At 36.4% G+C, this 18,454-nt stretch overlaps 3 long non-coding RNA genes across 4 annotated transcripts; 2 read left to right on the top strand and 1 right to left on the bottom strand.

The window, feature by feature from the left end:
• Positions 1 to 4,299: 4,299 nt before the first annotated feature.
• On the top strand, positions 4,300 to 9,083 carry LOC120460071 (uncharacterized). Its single transcript, XR_016145721.1, has 4 exons — positions 4,300 to 4,566; positions 6,458 to 6,482; positions 6,572 to 6,635; positions 7,482 to 9,083. It is a non-coding gene; the product is annotated as an uncharacterized LOC120460071 (long non-coding RNA).
• A 25-nt stretch (positions 9,084 to 9,108) lies between these two features.
• LOC148995843 (uncharacterized) lies at positions 9,109 to 10,571 on the top strand. Its single transcript, XR_016145722.1, has 2 exons — positions 9,109 to 10,292; positions 10,467 to 10,571. It is a non-coding gene; the product is annotated as an uncharacterized LOC148995843 (long non-coding RNA).
• A 3,763-nt stretch (positions 10,572 to 14,334) lies between these two features.
• On the bottom strand, positions 14,335 to 18,063 carry LOC120479955 (uncharacterized). 2 transcript variants are annotated; one of them, XR_016168841.1, is made up of 6 exons: positions 17,944 to 18,063; positions 17,787 to 17,842; positions 17,132 to 17,325; positions 16,104 to 16,159; positions 15,798 to 15,839; positions 14,335 to 14,999 (listed from the first exon to the last, which is right to left on the bottom strand). It is a non-coding gene; the product is annotated as an uncharacterized LOC120479955 (long non-coding RNA). The 2 variants fall into 2 exon arrangements; XR_005623004.2 differs by having other exon boundaries at positions 15,798 to 15,874.
• Between the last annotated feature and the right edge of the window lie 391 nt (positions 18,064 to 18,454).

The following is an 18,454-nucleotide window of genomic DNA, read 5'->3' on the forward strand; positions in this document are numbered from 1 at the left end:
AATACATTTTCTATACTTTCCTCATACATCTTCAATAAAAAAGGTGCTATACTATTATTAAAAAGCTTGTAAAATTCTGAGCTGAGTCCGTCTGTTCCGGGAGATTTGTTGGCTTTTAAACAGTTAATAGCTTCCTCTATTTCCTTCAATGTGAGAGGGGCGTCACAAAAGTGTTTATCTAACTCACTTAACTGGTTTATATTAGGTAATGATTTAAAGAAATCATCCATATTTTGTTGGGAAAATTTAGAAGTATACAAATCACTGTAAAATTTGGCACAGAAATTTGCGATATTTTTAGGGTCATCACTAATATTACCATTGATCATTAGTTTTTGAATTTGGTTGTTTTTAGCTTGCTGTCTTTCCAATCTGAAAAAATATGCAGAGTTTTGCTCACCCTCTTCAATCCATTTTCTGCACGATCTGATGAATGCCCCTTCAGCTTTATGTTTATATATGAAGAGTTCAGATGCAAAAGCCTCTAAATGCCATTTGAAATTTTCTTCTTTAATGATGATTTTTTATCAAACTTGTATATTTAAGTTAAGTAATTTCTCTTAAATGGCAATGATAATTACCTATTAATTGTTATTTAAGTGAAATTACTGAACTTAAATATACAAGTTTGATAAAAATCATCATTAAAGAAGAAAATTTCAAATGGCATTTAGAGGCTTTTGCATCTGAACTCTTCATATGTTGTCTAATTTGCACTGTAATTCAACCAATTCTGCTTTTTCACAGTCAAGTAAATCCTCCACATTTTTAGAGAGGAGATTGGTGATTTTGCATATAACTGAGTCTTCATCAATTTTTTTCTTTTTTGCCAAATTAGTACAAAATTTCCTAAGATATATGCCAATTTCATATTTGGCAAATTCCCAGTTGTTGCTGTAACTGTTGTCCTCTCTTGCTTTATTCCAATTTTTGTGAATTATCTTATTAATTTCATTTTCTACTTCACTATAAGATAAAATGGAGTTGTTAAGTTTCCAGTAAGAAGAGAATCTGGGCACATTATCAGATGCAAGAAAATGGGTACGAATGAAGATACTTTTGTGGTCAGAAAATGGCGATGGCAAAATGTCAGAAGAGGTATTGCATAATTCTTTAGAGATAAGCCACATGTCAATTCGGGACTGGGAAGACTGAGAGTTATTACTCCATGTGAACATCTTTTGAGAGGGATGTAACACACTCCAACTATCGATCAAGGAAAATCTTTGCATAAACGTTTTCAAGTATAAACTAGTATTGTCAGGGAGTTTTGGAGGCCATCTGTCTAAGCTGCCATCTATGGCAACATTAAAATCTCCGCCAAAAATAAGCATGGAATTTGGATATTTAGTTAATAATGTTAACACAAGTTCCTCTAAACGACTAATAAAGTTTTCGTTTTCTTTCTGCTGGTTATAGCCATAAACACAAACTAGAATACATGTCAAGTTTGAAATTTCAGTGACGAGACAGATATAACACCCATCTATATCACTCACATTAAGTAACACCTTCCCTTTAAACTGATTTTTTAAGATGCACACACCGGCTGAATGTGTCGTACCATGAGCCATCCATATGTCTAGACCCCATTGAGACCTCCAAAAATTACAATCCTCTACAGTTGAGTGACATTCTTGGAGGAAACAAAAATCTGATTTGAATTGTTTGAGATATAAGAAAACAGCCTTACGCTTAATAGGATTTCTTAGCCCTCTAGCATTTAAAGAAACAACAGATAAAGACATGAAATAAAAGAAAGAAAATAGAAGAGAAAAAAAAAACGAACAAAACTGAATATACCTAAGCGAAACAAGTTACTTGTTTTAAAGAACTTTAAACGGTCAAAGAGATGAGCATTATGATGAGAACCGCAACTCAAATAATATGAAGATATTGAAATACAGTATGGAATTCCAACTAGGTAATATTTTAAATTACGTTTAGAAAATACATGCATAGTACCAGATCGATTATGTCGATTATGAGACTAAACTGTATTATACAGGCCAGACAACACAAATGTCTAAAACAGAACTCTCTCAGTATATACAAACACACATGCACATATACATGTGTATAAACATATACATGCAAAACTGTAACGCGTCCTAAAATAGAACTATTTAACTCACGTGAGAAGGCAGCATTTTAAATGTCTTACAAAAATAAAGTTGTAGTACCGCCAGATGAATCTATCCTGGAAGAGCTGCAGACAGGTGATGGTTCAGAACATCGAAGTCAACCAGTCAAGAGGATGGAGGCAATATTAAAGTCTAAAGACAACAAGGATAAACGAGAGACCCATTAGTCTGGAGGGAATATTTCAGATCCCTCTACAAAAGCTCTTCCGCCGACAAAGTGAGCTCGCTTGTTCTCTTTTCTCGCCTTTTCCACAACGGGCCATAGCTTGTTTCTTCGCTCTCTATCCGCTGGAGACAAATCCTCGGAAAATTTCAGGTTGTTGTTTTTAAGAAAAGTTGAATCTTTAGCGGCAGGCCAGATCGCATCGCGTTGAAACCGGGAGGCAAACTGGACGATGATTCCTCTGGGCTTGCTGTCGTTCGACCGTTTGTGACCCAGGCGATGAACGGTGTCCACGGCATCCGGGAGTTTGTCTTTCGCGTCTGGCAGAAGGTGCTGGCAAACGTCGATGATCTTATTACGGACATCTTCTCGTTCACTTTCAGGAACCCCATGAACTCTGAGACTCCATCGACGTGAGTAAGCCTCAAGATGCAGAAGCCGTTTCTCCTGTTCCTGTGAGTTAGACTCGACTCTTTTGGCTAATGACTCAGTCGCACCGATTTTGATTTTCAAATCTTTTACTTCGGCACTCGTGAAATCAATAACATCTTTAATTCCAGAGATCTGCCTGGTATTTTCATTAATCGATTCTTTCATACTGGCGATGACGCGTGAGTTTTCCCCAACCATCTTTTCCAAAGCATCCGACCGATTGTTAATTAGCCTCGAAAGTTCTCCGAGTTGCGAAAGGATGGCAGTTGTGTCAGCACTCTCGGTCTTGCGTTGTTTTATGGCAGGGGATTTACATGGGGTTTCTGGAAAACAGGGAATTTCTTCACACAGCATGAATTCTGCGGAGACAGTGTCGTGACTCAAGTAGTCATGCATGTTGTCCATCAGAAGTTCTTGGCGGGCTTGAGTCTCATTAACCGTTTTGCTACCATTAGCAGCGGCTTGAGATCCATTCTTACTTTTTCTTTTCTCGGATTTCCCCATTTTGACAGCCAATGCAACAACTAACGTTAGTTAAATATGATCTGGTACAAATTATGAGTTCAAAGTCATTTCTTGCTGTATTACATCCAGAATAACAGTAGAGTTTACGGAGCTCCTCAAAACGTGACTGCTCAGAGTGCCATCTTGGAACATTGACCCTTTTAGTCCATGTGTGTTCATTAATCTTTTCATTGTAGAAACCCAGTGGTTTCACGACGCGTCACCAAACCGGAAGTCGGCCATTTTGGAGGCACTCCGCATCACAATAAGCATTTTCAAGGTCGGACATCCGGGACTTTTACTCCTGTGCGCGCATAGCAACGCGGCGAAGGGTAAAACAAACAAGCCCCCGCCAATAAGCTCCTCACTATCATGGCATAACTTTGTTTTCTGTATTTTTTTAATGAAAAACAATAGCCTGACAGCTAAATACATTATTAAATACTGTACTTATATTCCATTAGTCATAATACATTGTCAACATTAATAATATTATACAATTCAATATGTATATCCCACATTTCATGGTGCAGTTAATATTACCAGGCTAACCTTACAGTAAATCCATGGTAGGCTAAATGGATTCAGTAATTTAGATTCTGACTGTATCGTTGCACGCAGTGTTTCTCCTTTTTGTCAGCGGTGTTTAATCTGCCTTTAAACTGGTTTAAACTTGACATTTGTGTTCTTCGCTGAACTCAAGTGCTTCTCACTGGATCTCGTGAGCAAAACGATCAGAGGCGCGTCTGCGTGAGCTCGCGCTCCGCTCAATGCACTGCCGTTTGGACTTTGAGCCGAGCGGATAAATGCTCCGCACGGTTTAAATGAGTTTCGTTCCGCTTTTTTGACGCATAAATATTATCGAACATTTATCGACCATATCCTTGATATCGTTTTATCGAGGAAAATTATATCGCGATAATTATCGTTATCGTTTTATCGCCCAGCCCTACTTTACTAGATAGAAAAGGTGGGCATAAACATTTAAAATGTGTAAATTAGTATAAAAACTAACTCAGTATGTGTTTTCTTATTGATTTTGTCAGATCTCCTCCTTCAGTGATGCTCCTCCTCCTCCAGTGAAACTCCTCCTCCAGTGAAACTCCTCCTTCAGTGAAGCTCCTCATCCTCCAGTGAAACTCCTCCTTCAGTGAAGCTCCCCCCACTGCAGTTCACCAATAAACGGAATATTCCCCTCAGCTACAAGTGAAGACGAGCATCAAACCATCAGGAAGAGCTGACACAAACACAGAGTTTATTGAAGGACACTGAGAACATGAGATCCAGAACACTGCAGAATGAGACATACTGAAGAACAAAGAGGTTGGTGTTAATTCTTGATTCTGTATTAAAGGCACAGTATGTAAGTTTCGCCACTAGAAGTCGCTTATTCTAAACAAAGGCATAGCTTGATGATGCCGTGAATGAGTGTGGAATAATTGGAGGTCTCCAACCGACCACCGCTTCGTCAGCGCCACTATATTTACCAAACGTCCCGTTACCACTCCCGGGCCATGCCCCCGTCCCACAAACCCACTATTTGTCCAATAACCCACTGCATTTTTTAAAGTTTTTCCGCAGTTCATTCAATATGCTGCAATTGGATGCGATCCCACCGGCAATCTATTGAATGGGGATTTTGGTAGTGTGTTTTTTTTGGGACATTTTAATTAAAGTTCCTGTCATGATAAAAACTATTTTACTGCACTCAGCTAGGGCCTCTGAGTCCGTAGCACCAAGCGCCGTCCCATAATTCCACTGTCCACGAACCCAATGGCATAAATGCTACGTGGGATCTCAATATCTCAGCTCAGGAAGGATCTAGAGCCTCCATTTTCGCACTCAGGTCTAAGTCTCATGGCCCTCTATTAGAATCCAGAGTTTCAAGAAGATTGGAGAAACTTATTTTTTCGCACCGGAAAAAAAATGACAGGGGTACCACTGTCGTTTTTTTTTTTGGAGTCGAAATTTTGAGTTTCTCTGATCTTCTTGAAACTCTGGATTCTGATAGAGGGCCATGGGACTTAGACCTGAGTGCAAAAATGGAGGCTCTAGACCCTTCCAGAGCTGAAATATTGAGATATTTATAATGGCATAAATGCTACGTGGGATCTCAATATCTCAGCGTGGAAGGGTCTAGAGCCTCCATTTTTGCACTCAGGTCTAAGTCCCATGGCCCTCTATCAGAATCCAGAGTTTCAAGAAGATTGGAGAAACTTATTCTTTCACACCAAAAAAAAAACCACAGGGGTACCACTGTCGTTTTTTTTGGGTCGAAATTTTGAGTTGCTCTGATATAGGCAAGGTCTGCTCTCTCCCACGCACGTTTTCCGCTTTACCGTTAACCGTTTTATACCTCGACGGTTTATTTGCCAGGAGTTATTGTTCGGCTTAAACAAAATGTGGGTTTCTATTATACTCCAGCGGCAAAGCACAGCTAAAGCCTTTAATATCCATTTATGAAGATATTCATTTCATATTCAGCGAAATTCATGAAAATGTTATTATAGAGCCCATGAAAGCCAAAATGAGCCAATTGAGAAAGAACGTTTGCATGTGCCTTCTTTGAGCACCGTCTCTCCAACCAAATGCCCAAAGTATTTTTTTCCAAAAGGAAGTCCACTGTTTTCATGACCATTGTCTTTTCACACAAAATGACTTGATTAAAAGTAAACCTGATTAGCAAAGCCCAACTCATGCCATAGGTTGCAGTGTAGGGCTGCATTTTCATACCTGTAGCTCATTTTCTTTGTTCTGAAGCACGGATTTAATTTTTTACTCGTTCGGTTTGCTTTCACAAGGCAACATTTCAAAGCGTACCAAAATGTGTTTATGCAAGCCACGTGTATAAAACGATCCTCTTATTGGTCAGAGTTCAATCAAAGAGTATAGAAGAACAAGAAGCAAAACTCTAGGTGGCGCTTCAGGAGCGTGGCCGCCATTTTGGGATGAAAATTCCAACTGGAGTTACTGGACAACTGCATAGATAACAGTTTTTTGAGGTAGTTTTTTCTTCTTATGTTTCCCAAGCGGCAAAATTCTAATCTGAAAAATGAACCCTACCCGGAAGTGGGAAAAACTGCAATACATCGAAAATCCGCTAGAGGTCGGTCCCAAAAGGGGGTGAATATCCATAGACCTCACATTAAAATGTCCGTTTTCACAGCATCAATTCATATGTTTACAGTTTGACTTTTATTGTATTTTTCGATAGGTTCTGAGTGCCTGACAACTGTGAGGTGAGTGAATTTTTTTCTGACTCGTTAGTTTAGATCGTATTTGGATATAAAATGTATGAAAAATAAGGGCGGTTAACTTTGATTGACAGCTGATAACGGGCTGCGCCGAGTGGAATTGGACGTCTTGGCCATGATCTGACACGACGCATCTCTGTATCCTTTATGAAACATTTGTATTTCTGAACATTTGCATTTTGTATTTCTCAAGATTTTCTAATATGGCGCCGCCCATACCCCCCATAAACAGCCTCAAACCTGTTTTTCAGAAAGTCTATGAGTGACGTCACAGACGCTTTGTCCATTTTTTTTACAGTCTATGGTATTTCCATTGTATGCAACTTTACACATTTACTACTTATATTAGTTACCAACTCCATTAGGCCTGAAATATATTTTGTACGTTTTAATCCCCTGGATCATGCTACAAACATGATGATCATTGATGCGCTGTCTGTTATCCTATAACTTTAATTGCCACTTTGAACAGTGGCTGTGTTTTTTTTGTTTACATAGTTTTGTTTTAACGGTCATTAATATAAGATAATACTGCAAAATACTTGTGTTGCAATGGAGCGTTCACTTCTTGTCAATATACGTTCTTTGGTTCAACCGTTTTCATTCCTCAAGATGGACAGAGATAATCGCTCCGCTGGCTTTGTTTATTCGAATGTAGCCTTGATTCCTGCTCTGACTGATAAATTAAATATTAAAAAATATATTACATTTATGAAGCAAGTTAGGCTTCGTCAAGACAGCATTCTTGCAACACGGAATCCTGCACACGTTTCTCTTATGAACTGTCTGAGATTCATTCTTTGGTAACACGTTACTTGAAGGGGTATGCATAAGACTAACATGACGTATGTTTTGAATATGAAGGAAGGTTTATGCATGTTTGTGACAACTGTCATTAAGTGTCTTTTGCTCAGTTATGAAAGTTTTAATGCAAATATGACATTGTTTGAGATGTCTTTGTTATGACACCTTGACATTACCAAGCAGGGATGGAAATCAACTCTTTTGTCCACCGGCGGCCACTGTGGATTTCTAAATCGACCAGCCACTCGACGTGTTTACTAGCCACTTTCTTGTTTTTAACCGACAATGTGTAACTGGTAACACTTTACAATAAGGTTCGTTAGTTAATGTATTTACTAACATGCACTAACCATGAGCAATACATTTGTTACTGCATTTGTTCATCTTTGTTAATGTTAGTTCATGAAAACACAGCTGTTCATTGTTTGTTCATGTTAGTTCACGGTGCATTAACTAATGTTAACAAGATTTTAATCAAGTATTAGTAAATGTTGAAAATAGCATTAACAAAGATTAACAAATGCTGTATATGTGCTATTCATTATTAGTTCATATTAACTAATGTAGTTAACTAATGTTAACTAACGAACCTTATTGTAAAGTGTTACCGTGTAACTGCATGTGAAAGTTAATGTGTATCTACATGTGAGTTAATGTGTAACTGCATGTGAGTTAATGTGTAACTGCATGTGAGTTAATGTGTAACTGCATGTGAGTTAATGTGTAACTGCATGTGAGAGTTAATGAGTAACTGTATGTGAGAGTTAATGTGTAACTGCATGTGAAAGTTAATGAATAACTGCATGTGAAAGTTAATGTGTAACTGCATGTGAAAGTTAATGTGTAACTGCATGTGAAAGTTATTTAGTAACTGCTGTGGAAGTTGATGTGTAACTGCAGTGAAAGTCTATGTGTAACTACAGGTGAAAGTCGGTGAGTAAAGTGCATGTTACTGTGATGAGTATCTGCAGATGAAGTTTATGAGTAGCTGCAAGTGGAAGTTAATGTGTAACTGCTGGTGAAAGTTGTTGAGTAAATGCTTGCGAAAGTCATATGTGTAACTGCGTGTGATAATTAATGTGTAAATGCAGGTGAAAGTACGAGTAACTTGAGGTGAAAGTATGAGTAACTTGCAAGCGAAGTTAACGTGTAACTGCAGTGAAATGGTGAGTAGCTGTACGTGAAGTTAATGAGTAACTTGCAAGCGAAGTTAATGAGTAGCTGCATGCGAAAGGCAACGAGTAACTGCAGTGAAAGTTAATGTGTAACTGCATGCGAAAGCTAATGTGTAACTGCAGTGAAAATCGATATGTAACTGCATCGGAAAATGTCCAGTAGCTGCATGCGAAAGGTAACGAGTAGCTGCATGTGAAAGATATGAGTACTTGCATGTGAAAGACGAGTAGCAAGCATGTGAAAGATAATGAGTAACTGCAAGCGAAGTTAACCGGTAACTGCATGTGAAAGTCTATGTGTAACTGCAGAGAAAGTTTATGTGGAACTGCATCTGAAAGTTGATGAGTAATTTGTAAGCGAAGTTTATGAGTAGCTGCATGTGAAATGATAAGTAACTGCACTGAAGTTAATGAGTAACTTGCAAGCGAAGTTAATGAGTAACGGGCATGCGAAAGGCGACGAGTAACTGCTTGTGAAAGTTGATGTGTAACTGCATGTGAAAGCTAATGTGTAACTGCAGTGAAAATCGATATGTAACTGCGTGAGAAAGTTGTTGAGTAATTGCAAGCGAAAGTTTACGAGTAGCTTCATGTGAAAGTTTACGAGTACCTGCATGTGAAATGACGAGTAACTGTATGTGAAAGTTAATGTGTAACTGCATGTGAAAGTTAATGAGTAACTTTATGGGAAAGTTAATGTGTAACTGTATGTGAAAGTTAATACTGGTAGGTAGGTTAATGTGTAACTATGTGAAAGTTAATACTGATAGGTAGGTCAATGTGTAACTGCATGTGAAAGTTAATACTTGTAGGTAGGTATGTAGGTTAATGTGTAACTGCATGTGAAAGTTAATACTTGTAGGTAGGTAGGTAGGTAGGTTAATGTGTAACTGTATGTGAAAGTTAATACTTGTAGGTAGGTAGGTTAATGTGTAACTGCATGTGAAAGTTAATACTTGTAGGTAGGTAGGTAGGTAGGTTAATGTGTAACTGCATGTGAAAGTTAATACTTGTAGGTAGGTATGTAGGTTAATGTGTAACTGCATGTGAAAGTTAATACTTGTAGGTAGGTAGGTAGGTAGGTAGGTAGGTTAATGTGTAACTGTATGTGAAAATGAATACTGGTAGGTTGGTTAATGTGTAACTGCATGTGAAAGTTAATACTGGTAGGTAGGTAGGTTAATGTGTAACTGCATGTGAACCTATACTGGTAGGTAGGTTAATGTGTAACTGTATGTGAAAGTTAATACTGGTAGGTAGGTAGGTTAATGTGTAACTGTATGTGAAAGTTAATACTGGTAGGTAGGTAGGTTAATGTGTAACTGCATGTGAAAGTTAATACTTGTAGGTAGGTAAATGTGTAACTGTATGTGAAAGTTAATACTGGTAGGTAGGTAAATGTGTAACTGTATGTGAAAGTTAATACTGGTAGGTAGGTTAATGTGTAACTGCATGTGAAAGTTAATACTTGTAGGTAGGTAGGTAGGTAGGTTAATGTGTAACTGTATGTGAAAGTTAATACTGGTAGGTAGGTAGGTTGGTTAATGTGTAACTGTATGTGAAAGTTAATACTTGTAGGTAGGTAGGTAGGTAGGTTAATGTGTAACTGTATGTGAAAGTTAATACTGGTAGGTAGGTAGGTTGGTTAATGTGTAACTGTATGTGAAAGTTAATACTGGTAGGTAGGTAGGTTGGTTAATGTGTAACTGCATGTGAAAGTTAATACTGGTAGGTTGGTTAATGTGTAACTGTATGTGAAAGTTAATACTGGTAGGTAGGTTAATGTGTAACTGTATGTGAAAGTTAATACTGGTAGGTAGGTAGGTTGGTTAATGTGTAACTGCATGTGAAAGTTAATACTGGTAGGTTGGTTAATGTGTAACTGCATGTGAAAGTTAATACTGGTAGGTTGGTTAATGTGTAACTGTATGTGAAAGTTAATACTGGTAGGTTGGTTTATGTGTAACTATGTGAAAGTTAATACTGGTAGGTTGGTTTATGTGTAACTATGTGAAAGTTAATACTGGTTGCTAGGTATGTTTGTTAATGTGTAACGTGGGATCACATTATAAAATAAATGTTTTTCTCCAAAACACGTTGGCCACAATTGCTCATATCCTTTTATTAAATATGCAATATTTAATGCAATCTCTTTTTGCCAAGATAACTGCTCTGAGTTTTCTGTTATAATGCCTGATGTGTTTGCACAACACCTGACCTGAGATCAGAGACCATTCCTCCATACAGACTCTCCAGATCCTTCAGATTCCCAGATCCATGTTTGTGCTTCTCTTCAGTTCGGACCACTCATTTTCTATAGGGTTTTGGGACGGTCATGGCAGAAGCTTCATTTTGTGCTCCCTAACAAATTTTTGTGTTGATTTTGATGTTTGTCTTGGATCGTTGTCCAGATGGCAGATCCAACCATGGCCCATAATAAGATTTCTAGCAGAAGGTGTTAGGTTTTGATTTTTTATCTGTTGATGTTTAATAGAATCCACAATGCCATGTATCTGAATAAGAAGTCCAGGACCTCCTGCAGAAAAATAGGTCCCCAACATTAAAGATCCAATGGTTTATTAAATTGTACACATGGGGTACTTTTTATCCTCATGTCCACCAAACTATCTAGTGTGCTTACTGCCAAAAAGCTCTTTTTTTAGTCTCATCTGACCACAGAACCCTGTGCCGTTTGAAGATCCAGTCGTGTCTGACACCTGAATATGCTGGAGTTTGTTTTTGGAGGAGTGAGGAGGATCTTTCTTGAAACCCTCTCAAACAACATGTGGGGTTGTTTGATATTTTTTTTAATTTAATACTGGTAGGTAGGTAGGTAGGTTAATGTGTAACTGCATGTGAAAGTTAATACTGGTAGGTAGGTAAGGCAAGTTTATTTATATAGCATATTTCATACACAATGGCAATTCAAAGTGCTTTACATAGAAAAAATTAAATAATCAAAAGTAATCAGAATAATTAGAACAGTTTAGAATAAAACATGAAAAATAAAAATTATTATAAAAATAAAATACAGTAAATAATTAAAACAATTTAGAATCAAAAATAAAACTTAGTACGCAGTAACAGTCGGACCAACAGTGGCAAAATGCACAGCTAAACAGATGTGTTTTGAGCCTGGATTTAAATGTGACTACTGTAAGAGCTCACCTGATCTCTTCTGGAAGCTGGTTCCAGTGGCGGCTGTTGGCATAATAGCTAAAAGCAGACCCTCCATGCTTAGAGTGAACCCTTGGTGTTTCTAGCTGATGTGAGTGATCTAGGTAGGTAGGTTTGAATAAGCATCAAAAAATGTTTTGTGCACTATCAACATTTCCATTAGTTTTTTTAAAGTGCCTACTAGGCTGTTTTTATTTTGCAGCTCTCCTACAACAGGTTTACATTAACCCAATGTCAAAAGCACTATTTTACTCATGCTGCACATCACTTCATTTCTCAAAGCAGACTGATCTCATGAAGTAGCGTGTGTATGACACGCCAATTCGTATTTCCATTTTTGGCGTGCTATGCTAACATAGGTCCAGCGGGCCTATGGATCGCTGGCGTTTTGCTCATCGTTATTCTAGCGGACCACCAGCGGCAGCCGCCGCTGTCCCGACGGTGGTCCGCTACCGAGCCGCTGGTTCATAATGAGCGTTTCCTGGCGGACCACGGTCGGTCCACGGATCATTTTATGATTTTTTTTGTTTGTTTTTTTTCATTACTGGATAATAATAAATAATAGCTAGTTATATTAGATCCAATTTAGGCAAAAAATAATCAAAAACAAAGTACACAACTGCTGATAGCCATTGTAAATTTACATTTTATTGGATAGAAGGCACAAATGGATAACATACAAAATAAACACATGGAAATAAACATAAAATAACATATACATATCTATCTATCTATCTATCTTCCATATATATATATATATATATATATATATAACCATTATGATACATTCAAAACATGTACTTTTGTTAAAATATGAATAAATAAATTATATTGTTTAACACTTTACTATACATACATATGAAATATAATAATATTGTTTATATTATTTATTAACAGGATACAGAAAAATCATAAGATTATGTTATAGTACATATTATTTAATATTGTTTAACACTGTACAAAACTATAAAACACACATAAGTATATACATATATACATAATAAGGGTCTATATATATATATATATGTGCAGAAGTCTTAGGCACACTATAGTATTTTCGCCTCAAAGAAATGGTTTTAAGCCAGTTATTTATATATTTTGTTGTAGTGTCTCAGTAGGAAATATCAGTTTACATTTCCAGACATTAATTGTGCCATTAATTGTAATAATCCAGTGAAATTTTTGAATGCACAAGGATTCTGACAACAGCCAATGCTCCACACGGAGGTCGGATCTCACCATCATCGAGTGCATCTGAAATTATATGAAGTAACAGAAAAAACAGAGACTAAGACCAGAAGAACTGCGGCAACATCTCGAAGGTAGTGCCTGCCTGCAAAGCTAGAGTACTGTGAAAAAAACACTTGTGTAAAAACGCTGTAAATGAGAATATTTCCAAAAATAATGTCAATCATAAATAGATTTTATTTATCAATTCACTTTAATAGTTAACTATTATTAACTGTTATTAATCAAATCAATAGGTGTTTAGTACCCTTTACGTTTAAAACAGCTTTTGTCCAGGTATTACAAATAGTTTTTAGTTTTGCAGGTTTTTTCTGTTTCTTCATACAATTTCAGATGCACTCGATGATGGTGAGATCCGACCTCCGTGTGGAGCATTGGCTGTTGTCAGAATCCTTGTGCATTCAAAAATTTCACTGGATTATTACAATTAATGTCTGGAAATGTAAACTGATATTTCCAACTGAGACACGACAACAAAATATATAAATAACTGGCTTAAAACCATTTCTTTGAGGCGAAAATACTATAGTGTGCCTAAGACTTCTGCACAGTACTGTATATATAGGCTAGGGGGTGTAACGGGATGTAACGGTTCACAATTCATGGTTCGGTATGTTTTCTATCCAGCAAAAAGAAAGAAATAAGAAAGAGAAATTTTGCCAGAGAAATTTCCTTGATTTAAATTTTTTATTATATTTTTATTAAAACTAACATCATAAAGTATGATTTTTTTTTTTACTTTGAGCAAAGATGGAGTTATACTTCCACTTTTCTTAGGAGTATATAAAACAAAACCACTCCTTGGACAAAATGAAATGTAATATTGTAGTAGTTATACAGAAAGGTTTATTTTAGTTCAGATTAAAGGAGTTGTTCACTTTAAAAAAAACTTTTGCTGATAATTTACTCACCCCCATGTCATCCAAGATGTCCATGTCATTCTTTCGTCAGTCGAAAAGAAATTAAGGTTTTTGATGAAAACATTCCAGGATTTTCTCCATATAATGGAGTTCAATGGGGTCCAAACAGTTCAAGGTCCAAATGAGAGTTTCAGTGCAGCTTTAACGGACTTTAAACAACACCAGACGATGAATAAGGGTCTTATCAAGCAAAACGAGCAGTCCTTTAAAAAAATAAATAAAAAAGTTTATGTTTTATAAGCACAAATGCTCGTCTTGTTCTGTTCTGTGATGCGTGTTCGTGACTCTCCTGTTCAAACTCGTTCATCAAAATGAACAAATCTTTTTTCGAGTCATGACTCTAAGGGTCCTAGATAAGACCCTTATTCATCGTCTGGAGTCGTTTAAAGCCCTTTGAACAGTTTGCACTGAAACTGTCTTTTGGACCTTGAACCGTTTGGACCCCATTAAAGTCCATTATATGGAGAAAATCCTGGAATGTTTTCATCAAAAACCTTAATTTATTTTCGACTGAAGAAAAAAGAAAGACGTGGACATCTTGGATGACACGGGGGCGAGTAAATTATCAGCAAAAGTTTTTTTTAAAAGTGAACTACTCCTTTAACATTTGAGGGCAGCATTTGTATTCATAATGTCAAAATAAAACCGACGTGATGTTACTTGAAAGCATTATAGCCTACAATTCGAAACACAGACTCGTTGAACTATGCTGATAACCACGAAACTTGTGATCATAGTTGGCTACCAATGCTATCAGGAAACTCACCACCGTTTCATTCCACTTACATTACATTCGCCATTTGATGTTGGGCAATGTTGTGGTCATGCCAGCGTCTCTTACATTATGAGCGCGCTTGCCACGCACGACGTGCCTACATTTCGAATAGTTTTGGTTGGCAGGAAAAATGTTCCAACGAACCGTTTGGCTTAAAAATGCTTACCAAAAGCCTCGTACCGAATGGTTCAATACTAATACGTGCATCGTTACACACCCTAATATATATATTAAACATTTTAATTTTAAGCTTTTAAAAAACTCAATGTATTTGAACCCCTTCAGTTTTCCCGTCGTTGTTTCCTGCCCCCTCTCTCTCCCTTCAAACACCGCAAAACCACTTCCTGGAGGCTCCCTTCTGTTGTCTTTCTTGTAACCCATTCTGGGTACTTTCTTATCGCTCCTGAAATCCCAGAAAACGTGTAATTAGTTTATACAGTATCTGTCAAAAGAAACATTACAAAACATAAAATTTCCTCTCCAAAAAAAGTTCCTCTGTTCGTGTATTGTGGGAAATATGTTTAAGGCTAAAATCTATCATACGTACATTTCATCGGGTGTCACAAATTATAATTCAATTTAATATATAATTCAATCCACGTTCAATTTAAAATTAGGGTTAGGTTAAATGCTCAAGATTAGGCATGCGCATTATTGAAAAACTTCAATAGAATATTTTGTTTTTCTGCTATATATATATATATATATATATATATATATATTGCGATATAAAAACAAATTTCAACAGATTATTCATTTACTATATATAGGAGTGAATCATAGATAAATGCAATAGAAGAAAAATACAATTAAAATAAGCAATACATTGTTTTTCAAGAAAAGCTAAATTATCAGGTAGGCTACAGAAATTTAATTAATCGAATGTAAAATAAGTCTTAACTGAGTTACAGCCTCTCCCTACCCTACTCATACAAAATTACAAAGAACCATCTGAACACATGTTGTATGAAGATTGTTTAAACACCACTCCAAATCCTCAAATAATTTGCAAGACAATGTCTATAATAGACAGTGTGTGTTATTTTTTTAGTACCGTCAGCAGGATCTGTTATCGGTTCGATAACGTTTAATGTTTAATACCGGGTTTCAGTACCCATCCCTATGCATGGGTGAGTTGGGATGGGCCTGTTGTGTTCTGTCTCTTGGTTTGTGATAGTGATATAGCTATTGTGAAACTCACCTTCCGTCATGTACTGAGTGTGGATGCCATCAAGATCTTGTCCTGAAGAATCACAGGGTCAAACGATTACATCTCATCTGGTGACAAGAACATAGCCATACCTTAAGAACTCTAATGACATCTTTACCCCCTGATATTGCATTGCAAATATAAATTCAAACATTTTAAAGGCCATGAGTAAACTGGACAGATATCTGTGAAAAATAACTTGTGTGCCTAAAGTTATCGACCCCCTGAATTCAGCATTTAAAAGTAAAAAAAAATTCATTATTCATCAGTAAAAAATGCATAAAAATAAATAAATACCTTTGAGTTGGATAGTATGGTGTCTGTATCGTTGGCCAACGTATTTCAAAACACACCTAAAGAAATAAAATAAAAATACGAATGACCATGATATCCTGTTATCCTGTTAAATTGATGGGCTCTATGCACGTCGACGGCGGTATTTCCACTTAAAGGGTTAGTTCACCCAAAAATGAAAATTCTGTCATTATTTACTCACCCTCATGTTGTTCCAAACCTCTATGTGTTTATTTGTTTTGCTGAACACAAAGGAAGATATTTGGAAGAATGTTTTAATCAAACAGATCTCATTCTCCATTGACTACCATAGTATGTATTTTTTCCTACTATGGTAGTCAATGGGGAATGAGATCTGTTCGATTAAAACATTCTTCCAAATATCTTCCTTTGTGTTCAGCAGAACAAATAAACACATAGAGGTTTGGAACAACATGAGGGTGAGTAAATACTGACAGAATTTTCATTTTTGGGTGAACTAACCCTTTAAGTTCTAAGGATGATGGATTACTTCTGCCGATCGTAGAGTCCAATGCTATACCGAGAATTTATACTAGATTTTATTCTCTATGGTTATACTAAAGAAATGTTAATCACAAAAACAGACACCCCTCATTGTGTTTATGCTTCTTTTTTTAATTATATTAAATAAGCATAACTATATATAAAATTACATCTAGACATATTAAATTTCGTTTCAAAGACGGGAGGACAGTAAATTCTTCCACAGTAAGATTCTGCCACAATCTCGTTTTCCTCCGCTTTAAATCTCCCCAACCGGAAACCGAAGAGCAGCCTTGCGTCAAATGCAGAACTTATGCGTGCATGTAGCCCATTTTTATGACTATGACCATTATAACATGATATTTGCTGTCTATTATTTAGCTGATTATTTAGCCTACAGGCTTATCAAGGACAATCTTACTGAAAAAAAAAACCTGGGGTTAAGTATGAGACTTCTTTCAAAAGCATAAATCCTATAGAACCAACTTTTGAACAGTAGTGCACAGTATGTTTGAGGTTTTGCTTACTAGTAGAGTTCATAGCTGTGGAGGGGGTTCAGCAGGACACCAGCATGATCTCCTCTCCACCAGTAAGCTGGTGTGTGGTGAGCGTTCTGGCGCAATATAGGTGCCGTCGCATCATCCAGGTGGATGCTGCACATTGGTGGTGGTTGAGGAGATTCCCCCTTCTATGTGAAGCGTTTTGAGTGTCTAGAAAGGCGCTATTTAAATGTAATGAATTATTATTATTTATGATGATCTTAGAAAATAACATGTGTCACAGAGCCATCAATGTTACATAGGATTTACAATAGAACATAGGGTTTATTACAAGGAAGCAAGCTAACTTTAGAGCAGAAATGAAATGCAGAAAAGAGAAAGTATACATATATATTATGAAATAAATGCATATGACATTACTATCATGATTAAACAGAATCCTCCTTATATTGTGGAGGTTTTTTTCTCGTGAAATCACCTTTTTTTATATTTATAACGTTAAGTGACGTCACTGATTAATAACATCGTATTTTTGGCTAAATAAATTAGCTTACTTCCAATCACCCATTGATAAATTACCAGCAACACAGAACTATCAAAAATTGTTCTCTACATGGGGTTAAAAATCCAAAATATAAGAGCTTTAGTGTAACGTAACTTAACGTTAACTTACGTTAGCTACCTCTTCTGAAAACGGTTGGGATGCTAACGGACTTTTTCGAAGACACAAAACCATTTCTATAAGGTAAATATTCAACAGAAACGTATCAATTACACGTAAGAGAGGTGTCATTAACGTTTGTATGTATTATTTGTGTGATTTTGTTAACTTAACTTACCTGAAAGCAGTGAAAACAGCGAGAGACGCTAGTTTTGCTGTGTACCAGTTGATGACGTTTTCTGTTTCCATCTGCTCGCGCAACGCGCGCGCTCCTGTCTTTGAATGCGACTCGAATGTTTACGCGCATCAAAACACAAGGCACGCACGCAGCATTTAAATATACATCTAGAATTATAACATAACTTAATTTATTAACAAAAAATAATTATATAACAAAAATAATGAATGAAATAATGAGAGAAATAATGTTTCTTCTGTAGGCCTATTAGAAAAATAAATATATAAATAATAATACTATAAAATGCCTCCAAATAGCTCTCACAAACTTATAAAAACGAATTAACAAAATATATTTAAATCTTTAGTGTTCTTCCTCTTTATCCTATTTTTCGTCCTCATCCTCAATTGTTTGTCCATCTATATTTTGCTGTAGAGCAGTTTTTTTGAAAACCAGGACATGTTTTACGCACTTTATATAAAAAAAAAACAAAACAAAAAAAACAGCCAGG

Source organism: Pimephales promelas, chromosome 2 (genome assembly GCF_988280905.1).
Source record: "Pimephales promelas chromosome 2, fPimPro1.hap1.1, whole genome shotgun sequence".
NCBI classification, from domain to species: domain Eukaryota; kingdom Metazoa; phylum Chordata; class Actinopteri; order Cypriniformes; family Leuciscidae; genus Pimephales; species Pimephales promelas.